A 21,243-nucleotide genomic window follows, 5' to 3' on the forward strand; every position below is an offset into this window, starting at 1 on the left:
GAACTTGGGTCCTTAGGCTTCATAGGCAAGTGCTTAACTGCTAAGCAATCTCTCCCACCCATCTCCAATGTTTTGATCATGAAGTTATGTTGTATTATGTCAAAGACCTTTTATGTATCTATATGTTTTGGTGCAATGTGTTCTCATCACTCAATTCTAGAAAACTTCAGTTTCATTTTCTATTTCATATGGTTTTGCAAATAAGCTTATTTATATGGTATATTACATTGACAGTTTTGCATGTGGTGAACCAACCCTGCATTCCTGGTATAAAGCCTACTTGATCAACTTGGATAATGCTTTTGATGTGATGTTGAATTTGGTTTGCTAGGATTTTGTTCAGGATCTTTGTGTCTAAGCTCATCAGAGATATAGGCCTATAGTTTTCTTTTCCTGTTGTATCTCTTTATTGTTTTGGTATTAGTTTGATATTGGAGGTTCCCTAGTTCCTCAGAAGGCCATTGTACACCAGCTCCCCAGCGGTGCCCAGGCAACTGTGGAGCAGTCTTGAGCAGTTGTGAGTGCAATGGGAAGAAACACCCTGGAGACAGCTTCAGAGAACAGCTCGTTTATTTGTCAGGGGACTGAGTTTTTATAAGCAGTTGAGAGAGAGCAGGAAGAGGGTCCTAAGGGGATTGGTGGGGTCAAAGCTTGCTTGCCGAAGCCTAGTTGGCATATAGGGATGACGTTCATTCCAGCACACAGGGATAGAGCCCAGTGATCTTTGTAGTGGTAGGAAGAGGTATGGTGTATGAGTTGCAGGAGGATTGACTGTGTGAAGGCTTCTGGCTGATACTATATAAGGAGTTTCCTAGGCAACTGGCCTAGATATGAGCAAAACCTAAATCTTATCAGGATGTCTGGGTTTACCAGGCTGGAGAGTGTGTGGGCCTCTTCCTGCCTGTCTTGGGACCCAAGATTTTGTCCAGGGGTCCACGCTCACTGTAATCCCCCAAAATGTGGGAGGAGGTTCCTTGCCAGTCTGGGACCCAAGATGTGTCTGGAAGTTCAGGCTGTTCACACAAACCACAAACTTAGGATAGACATGGAAGGTAACTGTCTTGGCAGCCCTTAGTAGGACAATATCCTATGCCAATTATTTTATTGACTCCTTGATGAGCCTCCTTTGCTTCAAAGCGTTATTCTGCACCGGAAAGGAGGTCAATGAGAGAGGCAACAAGAGAAACATTTGCATTGGAATGTAAGGTTGTTAAAGCCACCAACAAAATGGCCAGGAGGGAGGTCTGTGGTGGGCAAATGGCTTTGGCTGCATCCATGAGGTCATGGATAACCCCCCAGCGGGCTCTCTTTTTCAGGTCGTGCTGGCAGGGGTGGTGTTCCCTCCATTTCTTCTGTCTGTGATCTGTCAACATCAGGTGGGCCGTCTCTTTGGTCAGTGGGATGGAATCAGACATTTCAAGCAGGTACCCAAATAGGCCTGGACCTGTGGGAAGACACAAGCAAATCACCTTCCTGTGGTGAGGAGAGGGTCTGATCCCTTCCATATTCCATCTAAGGGATCTCACCATCATCACAGAATGGGAGAGGCAGTCTCTGGTATATGAGTGTGGAAGGTGATATGGGGTATTGGGAGTTTTTGTATATATTGAAAATGTTTAAAGTAGTCAGAGCTACGGCTAACTGAAGGTTGGGCTGTCTCTCTTTTTAAGTTGGACTTTTAAGGTTTGGTGTGTTCTTTCTTATACACCTTGGTCTTGTGGGTTATGTGGATTCCTGTGTGATGAGTAATCTTCCATTGCATGCAAAAGGCTTTGAATGAGGAACTGAAAAATGCCAGGCCATTATCAGTTTTTATTTGATGGGAGTCACCCATGATGGCAAAAGTAGAGAACGTATGGATTATATGGGATTCCTGTGTGATGAGTAATCTTCTGTTGCATGCAAAAAGCTTTGAATGAGGAACTGAAAACAGCCAGGCCATTAGTTTTTATTTGATAGGGATCACCCATGATGGCAAAGGAAGAGAACATATGTATAAGGGTTTTTTTTTTTTTTTTTTTTTTAGTTCTCTCCTGTTTGTGCCATGGCTCATATATAATGGGAGCAAGTATCCACTGTCACAAAGACATATTTCTGACGACTGAACTGGGGAATATGAGTGACTTCAATTTGTCAAAGGGCATTCGTGTTAAGGCCTTGGGGATTAGTGCCCATCATCTGAAAGGTTGCTGTTGTTACTAGTGAGACAGAGGATTGGCATGTTTTTAGTATACATTGCAGTTGATTTTGGGGAATCAAAGGGAAGTGTGATTGTGATCCTTTAAAGTTTACATGGGTGTTACAATGAAATTTTTTGGTCTCCCTGCCAGTCTAGGACCTGAGATGTATCCAGCAGTTCAGAAGGCTGTGACTTCTCCATAGCCTGGACCCTTAGTCATGTCTGACGGCTTAGGCTTGCTTTAAGCCTGGGCCCCACCTGTGTCCAACATGATACTAGCTTCATAAAAGTAGTAGAGGAGCTTACCCTGTTCTCTTATTATGTGGAACAGGTTGAGAAATATTGGTTTCAGTTCTTCCATGAATGTTTGTTAGAATTCAGTTAAGAAGCCATCTGGTTCTGAACTCTTCTTTTGGGGGAGGTTTTTACCTTTTCAATATCAATGGGTATGATAGGTTTGTTTACAAAATTAATCTGTTCTGAATTCAGTTTTGGTAGGTGGTATGTGTCCAGGAATTTATCCATTCATTTCAGATTATCCAGTTTTGTGGAGTAGAGGTTTAGGAAATAAATCCTGATGATTCTTCCAATTTCATTCATGTCTGTTTGGTCTCTCATTTTTTGTCGGGCACTGCCAGGCACAGGCTAGAGCCTTCAGGAGAGGGGGCTGAGCTTCCAGGCATGGTTAGGGAGCCCTAGGCTACAGGAGGCACTCCCTCTCCAAGCCCAGCACACCTGAATTTAGGCTCTGCCCATAGCCCTGTGACCTTTGGCCAGTTGCCTAGGAAACTCCTTATCAGCCAGCAGCATCCCCTGCCATTGCCAGAATGAATGTCCCCATATGCTAATTAGCATCAGAAATTAACTTGGTATGTCCAATCCCCTTATGGTCCTCCCCTACACCCTCAGATGCTTATAAATCCATTTTACTAACAATAAACTGAGAAAGCTGTCCAACTATCTCCAGGGAATGTTTCTCTTGTCACAAGCTCACCCACCCCAGTTGCCTGGGTGCATTTAGGGAGAACCATGAATGGGCCCTGAAGGACACAGGAACCCACACTTTTTCATTTTTAATTTTGTTAATTTGAAGTGTCTCACTTCACTTGATCAAGTTGGCTAGGTGTTTATCAATCTCGTTTATCTTTTTAAGAAACCAGCTCTTTGTTTCATCAATTTTCTTAATTGTTTTCTTACTTTCCAATTCATTAATTTCTACTCTGATCTTGATTATTGCTTTCTATATGGAGCTTTTTGTGTTGGAGTCTTCTTGTTTTTCCAATGCCTTTAGATGGATGATAAAGTTATTGATTTGTGATCTCTCTGTTTTTGTGATGAAGGCATTTAGTGCTATGAATTTTCCCCTAAGTTTTGGTGTGATTTGTTCTCATTGTCATTCAATTCTAGAATTTTTTCAGTTTCACATTTTTATTTCATCCACAACCCATTTATTGCTGTGTTGTTCAGTCTCCAGGAGCTGATGGATTTCCTGGCCCACCTCATGTTGTTAATTTCTAGCTTCAAAGCATTGTGGTCTGATATCGTGCAGGAAATTATGTTGATTTTCCTAACTATATGGAGGTAAGATTTATGGCCCAGTATATGATCTATTTTGGAAAAGTTTCCATGGGCTGAGAAGAATGTACAATCTGTAGATTTTGAGTAAAGTGTTCTGTAGATGTCTGTTAGGTGTACTTGATCTATGGTGTTGTTGAGCTCTCTTACTTCTCTGTTGATTTTCTGTTTGGATAATTTATCTATTGCTGATGGCAGAGTATTGAAGTCCCCAGCTATGATAGTGTTAGTGATTATTTCTATTTTGTTGTCAAGTAAGTTTTGTTGTGTGAATTGCAGTGCACTTGTGTTTGGTGTATAAAGTCTGGTGACTGTGATATCCTTTGGTGGGATCATTCCCTTTATGAGTAAGAAGTGGCCATCTTTGCCTTTATTTGGTTACTTTCAGTTTGATGTTTATTTTTTCAGGCATTGGTATAGCAATGCTTGCTTGTTTCTTATTTCCATTTGTTTGAAATATCAGTTTTCATCCTTTCACCCTGAGGAGGAGTCTGTCTTTAGTGGTGAGGAGGGTTTCTTGAAGACAGCAGGTTGAGGGGTCAATTTTTTTGATCTACCCTGTTAAATTATCTCTTTTGGTGGGTAAAATAAAGCCATTAATGTTGAGGCTCATAACTGTGATGTTTGATTTAATACCTGCCATATTGTGGTGCTTTACAGTGTTTGGTGTTTTCTTGAATTTTGTACTTTTTTGAGTCTTCTCTAGGTTTGGTTACTGTGGTCTGCTTCTTGTAGTGTCTTGAGATTGGTTGTTTGACTCTTCTGTGTGGAGAATTCCCTGAAGTACTGTCTGTAGATTTGCCTTTGTGTTCATATAGTTGTAGAACTGATGTTTATTGTGGAAATTTTTCTCTTGCCATCTACTATGAGGGATACTTTTGCTGAGTAGAGTAGTTTGGGTTGGAAGCCATAGGTTCTTATACTTTGCAGTGTTCCATTACAGGCCCTTCTGGCTTTCAGGGTTTCCATTGAGAAGTCTGAGATAATTCTGATGGGGTTACTTTTATATGTAGTGTGGTGTTTCTCTCTTGCTGCTTTTAAGAGTTTCATTTTGCTTTTGTTTTTTAGAGACTTAATGATAATATGTTTTGGAGAGTTTCTCCATCAGTGCAGTCTTTTTGGAGTTCTGTTCATTTCTTGTATCTTGATAGGCGTCTCTTTTGACAGGGTGGGAAATTTTACTTGACAATTTTGTTGAATAAGTTCTCCATGTCTTTGGTCTGAATTTCTTCTCCTTCTGGTATATCCATGATCTGAATGTTGGGACATTTAAGGATATCCCACAGTTCTCTCATGTCCTGTTCACAAAATTTTTTGAATTTGTTCATTTTTGGACTCACTAACTATTTCTTCTGTTTTGTTTTCTTGTTCTGACCCTTTGGTTTCTGGCCCTCCATATGACTGACTCTGTTCTTGAGGGATTCTAGATAGATGTGTGCTTGTTCAATTTGGTTTGTATTTTCCATTGCCTTTTTTTTTTTTTTTTTTTGTATAGTATCCATTCTTCATTGCCTTTTCAGATCATTTTCTTATTTCCTTAATGCTTTCTGGAATTCATCCTTGCCTTTATTTATGTCTTCATTGAGCTTAGCAATTGAGGTCCTCTTTTATTGGCACTCCTCCAGATTACTTAGCTCTTTGGAAGATTCCCTATTGTTTTTCTCTTAGGTTCAACTTAGTAAGGACAGCCTTCACAGAATTGTTAGTCTTTTGTTGATTTTCTGCAAGTTCTGCCAATTGCTTTGTCAGGGTCACATATCTTGTGTGTTCATTTTGGTGATCTTATCCTCTTGTTTCTTCTGTTTTGATTAGAGACTTCCATTGTGGGGCTAGGCAACCTTGTTGAGGTTCCTTCCATTTTATGTTTCATGTTGTTCTTTTTGCACTGTGGTCTGCCCATCACAATGTGGTAATTTCAATTAATTCAGGAGGAAGGTTTAGTTTACTCTTGAAGTGCTTTAGTGATTGTTCCCTATTATATTTGACTGGATTAGGCTTTTGATGGCAAGGGGTCCTATTGGCTCAGGCAGGAGGAGTTGGTCCAGTCCTGCTGGGGACCCAGACACCCAGTGGCAGCCCCATTGGTGGGTGGCAGGGCAGAGGTATGGGATGGTTTTCCCAGTGATGTAGCTGGGTAGCATAAGATGCCATGATCCAGTGGTGTGGCAGGGTGGTGGGATGGGATGGTGGTCTTAGTGGCAGGGAAAAGAAGGAAAGCCACAGGAAGGAGGGAGGAAGGAATGAGAGCCAGTTGGTGCAGGAAAACTGAGTGGTGCCTGGCCTGGATCTGCAAAGCTTGCAGGCAACACAGGAGTAAACCTGGTCCATGATATGGCAGCTGGAGCAGTAGCTGGGATGGCTGCTTGATGACTGTTGGGATACCTTAGAGCGTGAGAATCAGCAAATTTCCTACTGTCCTCCTTCACACTCTACCACTGGAGGTCTGCTAGGATCTGCTGACCTTAAAACCCCACAGATCTTACCTGAGATCTTGCTCTGAGAGGGTAAGTGGTTAGGTTGACAGGAAGTCCTCACAGTTAGACTTTTATCTTGCTTTGTCTTTTCTATCATTTAATTTATTCCTCAGTATCAGGTCCCAGAATGGTGGAATTTCCCAGTAGCCCAGACAACATTATCTCCCTTTACCCCACCCATGCCTTTTTGTGACCTTGGGTTTTGCCAGTTTTTAAGTTCTGCCAGCCAGTACCTCATTACTGGAGAGTGTGTTAAGAGGCAGCTCTGTGGAGGTGATCTCTGGCCTTGAAGCTTCTGTTCTAACTCTAGTTGAGGATTTTTTGTTTTTGTTTTTCCCAAGGAGAGTTTTGGGTTTCTCTCTAGGCTACAGGGAAGCTCCCCAATCTTGCCATTTTATAACTTTTGAGAATAGAAGAATCTTGCATTTTCCCCTGCCTATAACCTTAGTTCTTTCCAGTATTTCCTCTTGGGGTCATTCAACATTAAAAAGCTGCCTTTCCTAATTTACAGAGGCCTTTATTTTGTTTTCTGGTTTCATCTTAGTATCTCCTAATCTCCTAAATATTTCCATATGAAGTATTATTTGTTTTTGACCATACAGTCTAAGACAGTGGGCTTAGTGGAGGACTTCCCCTACAAAGAATTTTCCACTGTGTTAGTGCTGCAGAACAGATAGGAAGACAAAACCATTCTGTAGCCTTGGGGCTGTGAGCCACATGCATACTTGTACTCACATGCATAGTGCACTCTTCATACAGACTCCAGATGGCCATCTCCCCCTCACTCATTGATTAATTCAGAGTTTAAGCAATTTTTCTTATCTAATCCCATTCTTAAACCTGATTGAGCTTATTACAGAGACTGGAGCAACATTTGTCCTTATCTATCTAGTTACCAAGACTGAATTACCATTGGTCAACATGACACCTGATAGAAAGAGGGCCATCACCTTGCAGCAGTATCAAGGCTCGAGGAATCTGCCTCTTATGGGGATCAGTTCACACCATCTCCTTCAGACCTGACTAGTCACAATCTCAATTTCCAATTTCCCTGGGGAATTCTTCCCTGGTCTTGACATCTGACTCAGCCTCATCTGCTTCCACTCAGGAACTTTGGTCCATAGCTTTACAGTCTCCTCAGGCCACCTGCAAGGGGCATGTGTCATGTCAGGGCATATGCTTCCCAGTTCCAGGGACCTTTGGCATAATGGAAGGCCCTACAGCAGCAGTCCTTCTTGACCAACTGGGGTCATGGTGAAGAAAAATCTCATGGGGGGATATTGTAGAAATTATAGAAATTTTCTGAAAAGATGACTCCAATACAAGAATTAGTGAAAATACAAGAGCTTATTATAAGGGGGCCAACAAGCTTGAGGCAGCCCTCCAAAGAAGCTTTGGCCCTGAGCTGTGATTTTTCTTTCTATTTTATAGTTTTCATAGCCAAGAGGAAGGATAAGTAAACAAACAAGATATGGCAATTTGCATATCAATTATTTCTGTAGTCAGGCCACCCTAGCAATAAACTCTATTTTACTTTGTTTTAGCCTAAACTATCTTTAAGTCTTATCATCCCTTTGGGCCCTTTCTGGACAGTTCCTTATTTCAGATTTTTCTATCTGCTGCCAAAGATAAGTTTTAGTTCCTCAGCAGTTAACTCTTACAGTAACTCTGAATCAGTTCAACTTTTAGTTTCTTTTCCACCACAACAGCATGAGCAAATGAGGAAGCCAGCTTAGCCTGTGCCTATTCTGTCAAGTCTGCTGAAATGGTAAATCCCTGATAAAAACGTGGAATGGAGCCTTGGAGGAAGGAAAAGATGGTATTATTTTTTAAAAAGAGCAGACCACATTAGCTAGATGCACAAGGGGGCACACACGTCTGGAGTTCAGTTGCAGTGGCTGGAGGCCCTGGCACAACCAACATCCATTCTCTCTCTCTCTCTCTCCTTCTCTCTCACTATTTCTATCAAATAAATAAATAAATAAAAATAAAATATATTTTTATAGGTGGGACCAGAGGTGGACTAGTTTCATAAGAGAGATAGAGCTGCTTAGGGAAAAGGGGGTGAAAAGAATCTAATATTTCAAATCCTCAGTAAGGCTTCCAGCAGTCTGTCCCTTTGCCCCACCCCACCACTTAGGCACTTACTGGTTCATTAAGTTCTTAGACATTTCTAGATCACATTGCATTAGTTTCTTTCTCTTCACTGGGACAAAATATGATAGTAGATGCAGCTTAGAAAAGGAAAGCATTTGTTTTGGCTTAGAGTTCAAGAGGTTCATCATAGTGGGGAAAACATAGCAGGAACAGTAAACTAGCAAGCATCACATCAGCAGGGAGGAAGTAGAGAGAAAGAGAAGCAGGAAGTGGGGCAACATTATAAAACCTCAAGGCCTGCTTCTAGTGACACACCCCCTCTATCAAGGTTTCACAAAAGGTTTTATAACTTTCACACATAGCACCAGAAGCTGGGGATTAAATAATCACACACATTAGCCTATAGGGGACATTACATTCAAACCACCATATGCACTGTATTATTTTTCTCTTTCCCTGTATTTGCCCTAAAATGCCCTGCCCTGTGATTTGTCCATCTTACATTATTATTCTGGCTTGCTTTTTCCATGAAACCATTCCTCTCAGACATGCCACAAGTCCTCACTCAGTCTTGCTTACCTGTCAATTGTAATCCAGTCACAAGTCTTATGATTGTCTTTTTGCATGCCTAATCACATGTTACACAAAAATTAATCCAAGTGGTAGCATTCATTTAAGCATTATAACTAAGTCATGTAACTTGCAAAATATGGCAGAATATTTTTGAAGATTTTATGGTAGTTAAGTATTTTAGGTAAACTAATGAAAGGTGTGTGTGTGTGTGTGTGTGTGTGTGTGTGTGTGTAACAATGTACATAGTTATGACCCACATAACAAATGTAATTTAAGTCAGTACTGGGTCACAGTGGGTAAAGAAACATCTATTGATTCTGGAAACATAGGGCACTGACAAATCAAAGGAAAGACTCCATTTAAGCCCAGAGCAATGAATCAATGAGTTTATTCAGGTTACTTATAAGAATATGAGCAGCCCTTACTCTGCTTTTCTGAATGAATGGACCCTGAGTCCTCAATCTCCCTGTTCTCCTTCCTCCTCCCAGTTCCTTGGTCCTGGTCAGTTCCCATGCTGCTGGCTTATTCTAGTATGGACCCTGTGAGCTTGCTGTGGAGGCTGGTCCCTTGCTCCAATTTCCCATTTAAAGCTGCCCTGGATGCCCAATTCCCCGATCCCCTGCTCGGCTGGATGCTCGCCTGGAGTGAGTAGGTCAGATCTCCATTCCTTGCTCCTCCCCCCAGTTTCTTAGTCCCAGTCAGTTACCCTGCTGCTGTCTTGAAGTTGCTTGGATCATGTGACCTTGCTGCAGAAGTTGGCCCCTTGCTCTGCCTTCCTGATTGAATGTAGCTTTGGTCTTCACCCCCCAGATCCCCTCCTGTAGATGGATGGTATATGCATGGAGTGAGTAGGCCAGAGCTCCTGGTTGTTTTCCCTTCTCCAAGTTTCCTGGTCCTGGTACCCCAATGTTGCCTTGGGCCTAACTGGTCCCTGTTTGTGAACTGAAGAAGCAAGCACTTTGTTCTGACTTTGACTGGCCTGACAGGTATGCAAGTCCCTATTCCCTTGAGCCAGAGAGTGCAAATGCCAATAGGAGCTGGCTTCTTGCCCATGCTTTCCCAACCCCTGATTCCCATGTGCTGACAATAAGCGCAAGTGGAGTAGGCCAGGGATCCCTACCTCTCAGTTCCCCAGATAGCTTTGATGTACTTGTAATCTCCACAATCTGCACATATGTGGTTATAACCCAATCCTACACCAATCTGGTCCACATATAAAACAAAATACCCACAGAAGAACTGTAACTAGTTTTATGTATATACTATGTTATACATATTCCCAATGTTTGGAAGAATATTCTTTCTACTTACAAAAAACATGTTTACTATAAAATAGTGTGCTGTATTACATCTAATATACCTCATATTTATCAAGTGCCTGGTTTGAATCATTTTCTTTTTGGCTTTCTTTGACTTTGTGTTGTTTTGTTCATTTTGACCTTAGGGTCAATTGATTATTATGAATACATTTATAGGTATAGAAATATATATTCATTCACACAAATATATAAACATTCACACACTTAGAAGCACAGACCATATAGTTTAGGTCTGTATGATCTAGGTTTATGTAAGTACATTCTATGCTATTTTCACAACAGCAAAATTTTCTGATGTACTTCTTAGAAATTTATTTCCAGGCCTGCAAAGAGAACTAAGACTCTGAAAGTAGACTAGAACTGCCTATCTCAGAGGAAGAAAGGAGGTCCCAGTGGAGGAAACTCCATCCCAGGAGGTGAGGAAGTTCAGAAGAAAGCCAAATGCCTGGCTGTTCAGTGTGCAGTGACATGCAATACAGCTGGAAGCTTCTGTCCTGGGATGCCCAGTATACTCATGACTACCCAAGCCTGTATGGAAGACCTGGCTCATCGTGGAGAATAGCTGAATTAGGAGACTAGATTATGGCTGTTCACAGAATTGAAAGAGGTTTTTTTTTTTTCTTTTCATGTTAATGGGCTAAGAATGAAGACTTCAGAGACTTATCACAGAACCATGGATCTAAAAGAGAACTATGTGGGGCTATTGTTCTGCAGCCCAGGCAGGTATCCTGGCCTTTCCATCCTGGAAAGCTGACCTAGATCTCAGCTTTAGTGTAGAGCCAGAGAGTCACATGCATCCATGGACAGATTAACAAACTGGAGGTCATCTACCCTGACTCTCTTATAGCTTGGTTGCACATTGATCCAACCTTTCTCACAAATAGCCTTGATGCTACACTTGCCTTCAGTTGCTCTTCCCTTGACCATGTCCATTTAAGTGTTATCAGAAAATCCACCCAGCTTCAACCATGACTGTAACATCTCAGGCTGGAGAAAATGAAGAAGAACTTCCGACACAGTAAAAAATATCTAGATGAACCCTCTTTATGAAAAAATAAATACCAGGAAAATCTAGAAGATAATGATGTCTCAAACATTAGAATTATTGGCATTGCAGACTGAGGAAAATCTTGGCATAATGATGACCTTCAATCTAGTGACAGCTGTGCAAGAAAAATAAACATCAGACTAGATAATAGCTAGAATGGGGGCTGGAGAGATTTCTTAGTGGTTTAGGTGCTTGCCTGCAAAGCCTAAGAGCTCCTGTTGGAATCTCCAGGTCCCATGTAAGCCAGATGCAGTGACACAAGAGCACATTGTTACACATGCACACAAGGGGGCACATACATCTCGAGTTTGTTTGCAGCAGCTAAAGGCCTTGGCACACCCATTCTCTCTCTCTCAAAATAAATACAAAAACAAGAAATGAGGAAGAAAAGACACACAAAGAAAAAGAAGCAGAAAAGAAATTACTCCATGACACTCCTGTTACAACTGAACATTTCTTTAACTGGAAGGCCAAGTTTGATGCGGTACTCCTAGAAGTTAAAAAGAAATGGATGGAAGAAGAGGAGCAAACAGAAAAAATAAAGTAGAAAATGACTCCTTGAAACAGATCATAACCTTGACACAGCTGACATCCATTTCTTAGAGAATCCTGGAAACAATATGGAGGTTGGTGAGTTGGTTCAAGGAAAAGGATATCTTTGAGCTGGAGGATGATGAGGACAATCAAGACTACAATCGTGCTGATCCAAGGAGCTACTCAAGAGGCTTCACCACTAGAACATTTGTGACAATTCTAAAAGGAATTTGATTTACCTTTCTGTTTTTCTAAGAATTTTTTTTTCAGGAGAATATTCTACTGATAGCTTTCATCATTGAACTTAATAAACTGATCTTAAATTTCAAATAAAAACAATAATAGTGTTTGGGAGATGACTTGGCATTTAAAGGTACTAGTTTGTGAAGCCTGATGGCCCTTGGTTTGATTCCCAGTACACACATAAAGCCAGATACACAAAGTGATGCATGCATCTGTAGTTCATTTGAGGCACCCATATGCCCTAACACACACACTTTCTTTCTCATGCACACACATAAATAAATTTTAAAAATAATAATGCAGAAAAGGAACCAGTTCTTATACTTCAGGAAAAAGAAAAGGCAAAACAGCAGAAGAGAAAGTGTGGGCTGAGCACAAAGTACTAGCAAAGAAAAGACAAGAGATGCAGAGAAATACAAAGCAAATGAAAAGGATCGGAAAGAATGAGGAAATTATGAGCAACCTTCCTCCATTCTCTTGAGCAGTGATATCCCCATAAGAGCAAACAAAGCTTTCTGGGAAATGTGCAAGTCCTGCAAATGCCTCTACACACTTTGAAGCAGAAGGAAAAGGTGGCCTCCCTGAAGCAGAAAATGCCTATGAAGGCCCACAACAGCATATCTTTTCCTCTTTGGAGACACTGAGGGAATTCTTGACTCACCATTTTATTTTAGAGTTTCAAAGCAACATAAGGGTGGTGGCCTGCTAATAATGAAAGACTAGCATAGTGTTGAGGGTACTGGTCAAGATGCAAAGATCAAGGAAAAAGTGAGCTTCACAGGGCATGTCAGGGTACCTGGGAAACTCGGAACACACATTCATGATCTTTCAATGTCCCTTTGGAAGCTTCGTTCTCTGTAAGAATACTCAGTTATGCCTATGTAGTCACAAAGAAGTTACCTAGTTGGTTCTTCCAGGATTCCAAATTTGGCACAAGAATTATAATGGGCTGAAAGTGGAATGGGTAAATTAAGCTTAATGATAAGGGAGCAATTATAGTTCTGATTATTGGCTAATGAAGATAATAAAAGTAAACATTAGATGGCCCTAAACAAAGAGTAGAAAAGTTACGGGACTGGAAACTGATGAGGTTGAGGAGTCATTGCAATCAAATTACATGAGTAAGTAGGTTTGTGGTTGTGGTTCCAGAGGCAGTGACTTCATTTCAGAAACAGAGAATCCTTGATGACAGAACAGGCTATGACAATGGAAGTGGATGGCCACAAAGAGGCAAAGTTACTCAAAGAGGATAGTTGTGGATTGAGAAACCCCAAAATACTTCACTGCATTTAGGGTGGAGGACAGGTGGTGAGTAGACAGTTTTAATGCAGTGTGGGGATAGGTAGTAGGATGACACCATGAGGCAGAAGGCAGGCCTGTGAGGGTATATGGAAGCTTCTCCAAGCATCAGGAGTATTTACAAAACAGAGACAGGAGTGGTCATTGATACAAGTGTCAGTCATTAGCAGCTACTGAATATATAAGTAGAGTCTAGGATCACACTTTTATTTTTGTCCCATAACCATCCCTTAAAGTCAAGCTCAGGGTCAAGGAAGAGTCTTTCTATTTTACTAGCTCACATTATCACATAGTGCCAACCTAGTCCAGCTTGCCCAGGTCAGTGAGAGGCTCACAGCCCAGGTGCCTCCTGCATGACAGGGTAAAGAGGAAAGATGCACCCCCTCTACCCCACCACACATCTAAGACAGTCCCTCTGCCTTGGCTTCATTCCTCTGCCATCTGTAGCAGGTTGGCTGTGTTTGTCTTCCTTATTCTGACCAGTGTGATGGAAATTTCACAAAATACTTTCCATTCATAAAATGCAAATGTATTCAACATGTTCACTTACTAATATAATCTTCCAATTGCTGTTTACACTGTTTTAAAATTCCTGAAACTCTAAAAGAATCTCTTGAACATTCATTTTAATTTCTTCTAAGCCACACTAATGAATTCCCTGAATAGAATACAGCTTTATGGCTTTTTAAATTACTGTTTGGAAATAAACTTGCAATTTCCAAAGAATCAAAATTTCCCTGGCTGATTCCCATGAGAGAATAAAGGAGCAAATAAGCTTCTCTAAGGATATGGGCCACTTAAAACTTAAATGAGGTTCAAGATCCATCACTGAGTCAAGGTTTTTCAGAAACCAAAAGTCCACTTCTCACAGTCCTTCTGTCAGCATTATGGCAGGGCACAGTCTTTCTGGATGGTTTTGGGAGACATTCTGGTCATGGCCTATTGTATTTAGACACAAAATACTCAAAAGATGTCACAGTCTGAGTTCTGTAGACAGGTTTTCTGCCATTTCCATGTCTGGCATCTAAGACTTGGTGATTATGACAATCTACCATTCTTTATGTGTTGTTTCATGTAAGACAGCCAGTAAACAACTCTTTATCTGTACCTCTAAAATTAAATATTGAGCTAGATATTATAATTACCCTACTTTCAAAATGCAGGTGCCAGGGTCTAGAGCCAGGATTTGAGCCCCAGAGATGAAACTATGAATAGGGACACATGGATGAGGGTATGGCCCTTCAGGTTTCAAATCTGTTGTTGTTATTGCCATTGGTACTTTATCATTCTACATTCATAGTTAATCCCTTGCAAAACTGACTGGGGGAAAGTGGGAAAGAGGAAATTGTCCCCCACCCCCATGCATCTTATTCCTTGCTTATCTACTGGATTTGTTCTTCTGGAGGGAGAAACAACCTCAGATTCATGGTTCTTGAAATCAAGCCCAAATCAAGCCAGTGGCATGCTTGTTGGGAGCCATGAACCAAACCTCGGCCATGTTAACAGAGTCTGCCATATAGCAAGTTAAAGTTTCTACTTCCTCACCTAATACTCAACTACCAGAAACAAAGACTGCCATATAGCAAATTAAGCTTCTACTTCCTCACCTAATATTCAACTACCAGAAACAATGGGATCATACACCTGGCCAAACACTCCCCCATCCTGCCGGTAGCTAATGAAGAAACAAAGGCATTGTGGTTTAACCAGTAACTCTGTGATCTTTGCCCTAACTATGTCCCCTTCCCCCTACAACTCCTTGCCCTGACCACATCCCCTTCCCCCTACAACCCTATATAAACCTACATGTAAGAATAAACTCTGGAGGCTGTGACAAATGTCTAGCATGGTCTCCTTCTTGTGTCTGTTTGTCTACTTTCATTCAGGTTGATTTTCACCTTGCTTCTTTGTTCGACTCTCTGCTGGCCGGGGCATATGCTCACTTGTCTTCTAGATCAGAACATACCACCAGGACTGAAGTTAGTTATTGAGGACAGTGCTTAGTAAAAGCCTACATTCTAGTACTTTCTGAAGAAATAAATGAGGAGCTGTGATGGCATGGTCTTCATTGAGTGGCAGAGGTGTCTGAGTGCCATGAGGCAAGCACCTCTTCCTGCTCCTGGGAACTCCCATGTTAGGTGGTGTGGTGGCTTGATTCAGGTGTCCTCCATAAACTTAGGTGTTCTGAATACCAGGTTCCCAGCTGATGGAGATTTGGGAATTAATGCTTCTTTGTGGCAGTGTATTGTTCGGGGCAGGCTTATGGATATTATAGTAATTTTCTCCTTGTCATTGTTTGGCACACTCACCTGTTGCTATTGTCCACCTTATGTTGGCCAGGGGGTGATGTCCACTCTCTGCTCATGCCATCATTTTCCCCTGCCATGATGGAGCTTCCCCTTTAGTCTGTGAAACAAAATAAGCCCCCCTTCCCCCCAAAGCTGCTCTTAGTCTGGTGGTTTCTGTCACCACTATGAACCTCAGTAATGTTGTCACTAAGAATTGCTACTAGACATCTGACTCTGTGGCTTTGGCCTTTTGGAGCTGATTTTCAAGAGGAACGTGGAAAGATTTGAAACCCTGGCCTAAGAGATACCTTGTAGTGCTGTAAGTACAGCTTGATGGACTATTCTGGTCAGAGTTGAAAGACATGAATGCAATAGGAAGAATGGAGTATGAGGTATGGCTTGTGAGGGTGAGAAAGAGCTTTTTATGGACTGGGCTAGAAGCAGTTTATATGAGAGGCTTGCTGTTATTGCTGTGCTCTGAGAAGTTGTGCAGGGCTGCTTTGCATAGAAATAGACTGGTGTGAGCAGAGGGATATGTCACAGAAATGAAATTATTGGGCTGAAAATTCTGCCTGTTCAGCTGCAATTATATGAGAAATTACAACCATTGAGACTGGGCCAGTTGACCTACATTGGGACAACAGAAAGAATGCAGTTTTTGGAAGGAGTCTGAATGCTTAAGGAGTCTTCTGTTCTTCAAAGTCAGCTTTATTCCCCCTTGGATTAACAAACTGGCACCCCAACTGATATGGAGTATAAGAAATACAGTAAAGAGAGAAAGTCATTGAATTTGCAACATGGTTTTGTGTGTTGGAAACAGCCATGGGCAGTGTGTAGGTTTGCTGGTTTGCCTGCATGGAGACCCGATGGAACCATGAGGATAGACCATGGATTGCAGTGAAGACCCAGTGTAGACGCCAGGACCATGAGATGGCTGCTCAGGAGAGCTGCCAACCCCAGTGAAGTTTTCCAGAACTGTGAGTAGCTTAGCTGTAGGGGCAGAATTTGAACTCCAGTGTTGGGCCTTGAGAGGCCTGGATGTGAGGCCTAGTGGAACTTCCTGAGCCTAACTGCCTCCACCCAGCTATGACTCAGCAGGGGGCTTGGTCCCTGGCCTGTTATTTCCACATAGGACATTAGAATTCCTGCATGTGGGCACTTAGAACTCAGCAGGGGGCCAAATGGCCTCTGGTCTGCCACTTCCGCACAGGAAGTTAGAGTCTCCCGCTCATGCGCGCTTACAACCAAGCATCTCAGAGGTCTCAGTGTGCTATTGGCCCTTACATCTCACCCCACCCTAAAGTCTCCACCTTCTTTCTCAACATTATATAAACACCCGCCTGTAACAATAAAGTTGAGCTCCTGCTTCGAAAGGACTCCCGACTCAGTGTGGTTTTTTCTCCGGTGGCCAAGAGAGGTTTTTGGGTGGTCCGACGCTCATCATCCCCTCAACCCCTAGGAAAGAACCAGCAGGCCTGGTTCTTCCCTCTGCATTACCTGTGCGGGAAGGAGCCCAACATCTGATGCCCAACGTGGGGCTCTGGGACCCCGACAGACTAGTGCACCCCGTGAGAGGCAGTCGTTGAGGAGGTAATCGGTGTTTGCGGGTGAGCGTGCCCTCATAAGTTATGAGGTAGTCTTCATATTTACTGCACTAAACTTTGCTTCTACAACCTGGACTTACTTGTCGACATCTCGTCATTCTCTTTCTCTTTCCTTTCCCTTTCATTTCGCAGACAAGCTGCATCTGCGGCTTTTGTACAACATGTTTACCTATCTTTTGGATCCTTGCGGTTTGTTATACTCATGTGTATATGGGTTGTTGTTGCCCTAGTTTTATGGATCTCTCTCTCTCAACTTTATAATAAGGGGCAATCTACCTCTAAATCCAATCCTGCCTTAAAATCTCTCAGGGCACTCCTAAAGAGTAGAGGGCTTAATTTGACTGATAATCAGGCTCGACAGGCCTGGGATTGCCTTTTCAAGCTGGTGCCGTGGCTTCCAGAAGGAAATCTCTTTGACTGGGACACATAGAATAGGGTAGAGGCCCTTGTTTGTCGGGCACATGTGGGAGAGGGTCAAATACTCCCCTCAGGGGTCCTCCCTATGATCTCGGCCCTCAAGGACTGCTTCCCTCCAAGAGTAACCAAACATAAACAAAAGACAGAAGAAAAAGATAATATACAGGTTGATCTGGCTACTCCTCCTGCAGATACAGCTTTAAAAACCCCGAAAGAGGATACACCTTTATACTCCTCACTCGATCCCTTTGAGAGTGCTCCCTGGCCTTCTGGGGGACCTCCTCCACCTCCTCCATTGACTAACCCTTTCTGGACCCCCTCGTCCCCTCCTTCATATTCAGTTGCCAAGCTGCCAGAAAATAAAACTACTTTTTTATTTCCCGTCAATCTAAATCCTGGAGGCAATTACCCTGCTGCTTGGTATCCGTGGGAAGCTCAGGACCTTAAGGAGCTTAAAAAGACAGTCTTGGAGGATGGACCCAACTCTCCTTGGGCTGACACCCTATTACAGGGACTTGCCCATCAACCCTGTACAACCCAAGATTGGAAAAATCTAGTCAGGGCTGTCTTGTTGGGTCCCCTATGCCTTAAGTGGTGTACCTATTTTAAAGATGAGTGTCATGCACAGGCAGAATGAAACCAAAAACAACAGCCCCCTGTGCCAATAACTTTTGGGATGCTCTCTGGTATCTCTGATCAATATGCTACAGACAGTCAACAAGCGGCTATACCTGACCCGTATAGGGACCAGGTCAGGGCATTGGGCTTAACAGCATGGAAAAAGCTTGATAAAGGACCCTCTAAAACCCCCCTTATGAGTATTACTCAAAAACCATCTGAGGACTTGGCTATTTTTATGGACAGGGTGGAAAAAAGTCTCCAAAGAAAATTTCCCCCAGGGGCATTATGAGATCAATTTACTAAAATGTTGGTCTGAGAAGGGATGACAACTGATCACCGCCTTGCCTGTGCAGGTCTCAAGGACAACTTCATGAGTAGATGGATTGTCCCCACCAAGGATGTTGGCACTATCTCCCATCAAGCTAGGGTCATGGCTGCTGCCCTTCAGGAAAATAAACAGGGAAATTTAACTGATATGACCTGTACATTACAATTAAATCCTAAAAACTCAACATGTTTCGGGTGTGGGCACCTGGGTCACTTTAAAAAGAAGTGCCCCAACAAGACAAAGTCTCCTCTGCCCTCTGGGGGTGACCAATGCCCCTCGCACCTGCTGCCCTAAAGGCAATAAGGGGTTTCATTGGGCTAGGGACTACCAATCAAAGTTTAACATACAGGGAAAGCCTTTAAACTCCTCCTGGGGATCCCCCCAACCCCATTAAATAAAGGAAAAGAATCTATCAAAGCCCATTGGACTGTCCCCCTAGTTCCCGGCCTTAGACCCAAAATTATTTTAAATATTGGCAATAAAAAATTCAAACTTCTCATTGACACTAGAGCGGACCAAACAGTCCTGAGAAAGGAGAAAATGCCCCCCTCCTGGCAACTTATGCCTGGCCTTCCCCTACTGGGAGTTGGTGGGCAATCCACCACCTGGGAGACTGCCATGTGGCTCCCTTGGACTGAACCAGGTGGAGACAAGGGAAAAGTCCATCCTCTCATGGTGACTGGGCTCACTGATAACTTACTAGGTCAAGACATCCTTAGAGATGCCAAGGCTTTCATCACTACTGACCATAAGGCCTTTTATAATGATTTGTTAAATTAAAATATATATATATCAACAACAGTTTAAGGAAGGGAGGAAATGTCATCCCAATTACTCCAATGAACACCCCCAATCCTAAGGGCCACTGCCCAATCCCCCACCCATTTAAAATCCAGTGGGACCGGGGGACCCTATATGGGTTGAGCAGTGGCCTCTCCCTTCTTCTAAGTTACACCAACTCCACATAGTTAAATTGATCAACAGTTGGAGACGGGACATATCTGTCCCTCCACTAGTCCCTGGAACTCTCCTGTCTTTGTCATAAAAAAGCCTAATGGGTCCTGGAGATTTTTACATGATTTAAGAACGATCAATGAATGCATAATAACCTTTGGAACCCCCCCAGAGGGGACTCCCATGGATCCCAGCTATATATACCATATTATATACCATATTACCATCATTAACATTAAAGATTACTTCTTCTCTACCCCTCTCCATCCAGGAGACATGGGAAAATTTACATTCTCTGTACCCTCTGTTAATTTTTGTGGCCCAGATAGGAGATTTGAATGGACTGTCTTACCTCAGGGCATGGCTAATAGCCCACCCATTTGTCAATATTACCTGTCATCCATTTTCTCTTCTCTTATCAATCTCCCCAATACCCTGTTTTATATCTACATGGATGATATTATTCTTGGGTGCCTAGATTCCTCCATACTCCAAGACCTTACCCACCAATGTCTAACTATCCTTCATACTCACAGCTTTTAAAGTAGCTCCTGAGAAAGTTCAAACTGTGCCTCCCTTTAAGATCTTGGGCTCGACCCTTACCCTAGATACAGTTTCACCTGTTAAACCACAACTTTATATTCAGGATTCTTACACCTTGCCTCAACTCCAGAAGCTCTTGGGAGAAATTAACTGGATGAGGCCTTGGATACCCATAACTACTAAAGAGCTATCCCCTTTGTTTGACCTCCTAAAGGATCTTAATGTCTCCTCTCAGGTAATTTTGTCCCCTTGTTGTCCAAAAATTTTTATAAGGTACAACAGGCTATAAATACTGCGACTTTAAAGAGGTTCAATCCTAATTTGCCCATCTCACTCTACATATTCCCTGGGGAAACATTATGCACCGCACTGTTGGCCCAGGAAGGTGAGCCCATCCAATGGATCCACCTCTCAATCGGTGGGATCCCCAGAGTTTATTCTATTACCAACCAGGTTGCTGATTGCATTATCAAGGGCAGAGACCCCTCTGTCCGGTTGTTTGGCACAGAACCTCACCTTATTGTCACTCCCTTTAAGATAACTGATTTCACCTGGCTTCAGAGAAATAATTACAGAGTTGCTATGGCTCTCGAGGGGTTTCTAGGTAAAATTGATTGCCATTATGGCCCCCACAAATGGATGAGTTCTTTCCCCAGGTTAGAATGGAAGCCCCCCAGGCTTTTCCTGTCTCAACCTAACCCTAACTTTCTTACCATGTTTACTGATGGAGGGCACCTGGGGGCTTCCCTAATTGTTTACCCTCCCTTAAAACAAACAAAAAAAAAAAGAGCCTATCCCCATAAACTCAGTCTCCCATGAGGTTGAGGGGTCAACACAATTCAAAGAACTATTTGCTGTCGTTCTAGCTTTGGACACTATTCAATAGCCATTTAACTTATTTTCTGACAGCCTTTATGTTGTTAATTTATTACCCAACCTGGTTGAGGCCCATATTAGACTGGACTCCAACCCTATATCTCCTTTGATGATTCAAGCTCGTTCCCTACTCAAAGAATCAATCCCATTTTTCTTCAACATCTCAGGGGTCATAAAAACTTACCGGGATTTCTTTCTCAAAAAAACAATTTGGCTGATAAAATGGATTCTATGCCTCAATGTAATACTATTACATAAGCTACACGCTTCC

The 21,243-nt window shown here is 42.4% G+C and overlaps 1 pseudogene; it reads left to right on the top strand.

Moving 5' to 3' along the window:
- LOC101605307 overlaps positions 1–12,033 on the top strand; it is a 50,957-nt pseudogene extending 38,924 nt beyond the window's left edge.
- Positions 12,034–21,243: the final 9,210 nt, after the last annotated feature.

The sequence above is a fragment of the Jaculus jaculus genome, chromosome 3, assembly GCF_020740685.1.
Source record: "Jaculus jaculus isolate mJacJac1 chromosome 3, mJacJac1.mat.Y.cur, whole genome shotgun sequence".
NCBI classification, from domain to species: domain Eukaryota; kingdom Metazoa; phylum Chordata; class Mammalia; order Rodentia; family Dipodidae; genus Jaculus; species Jaculus jaculus.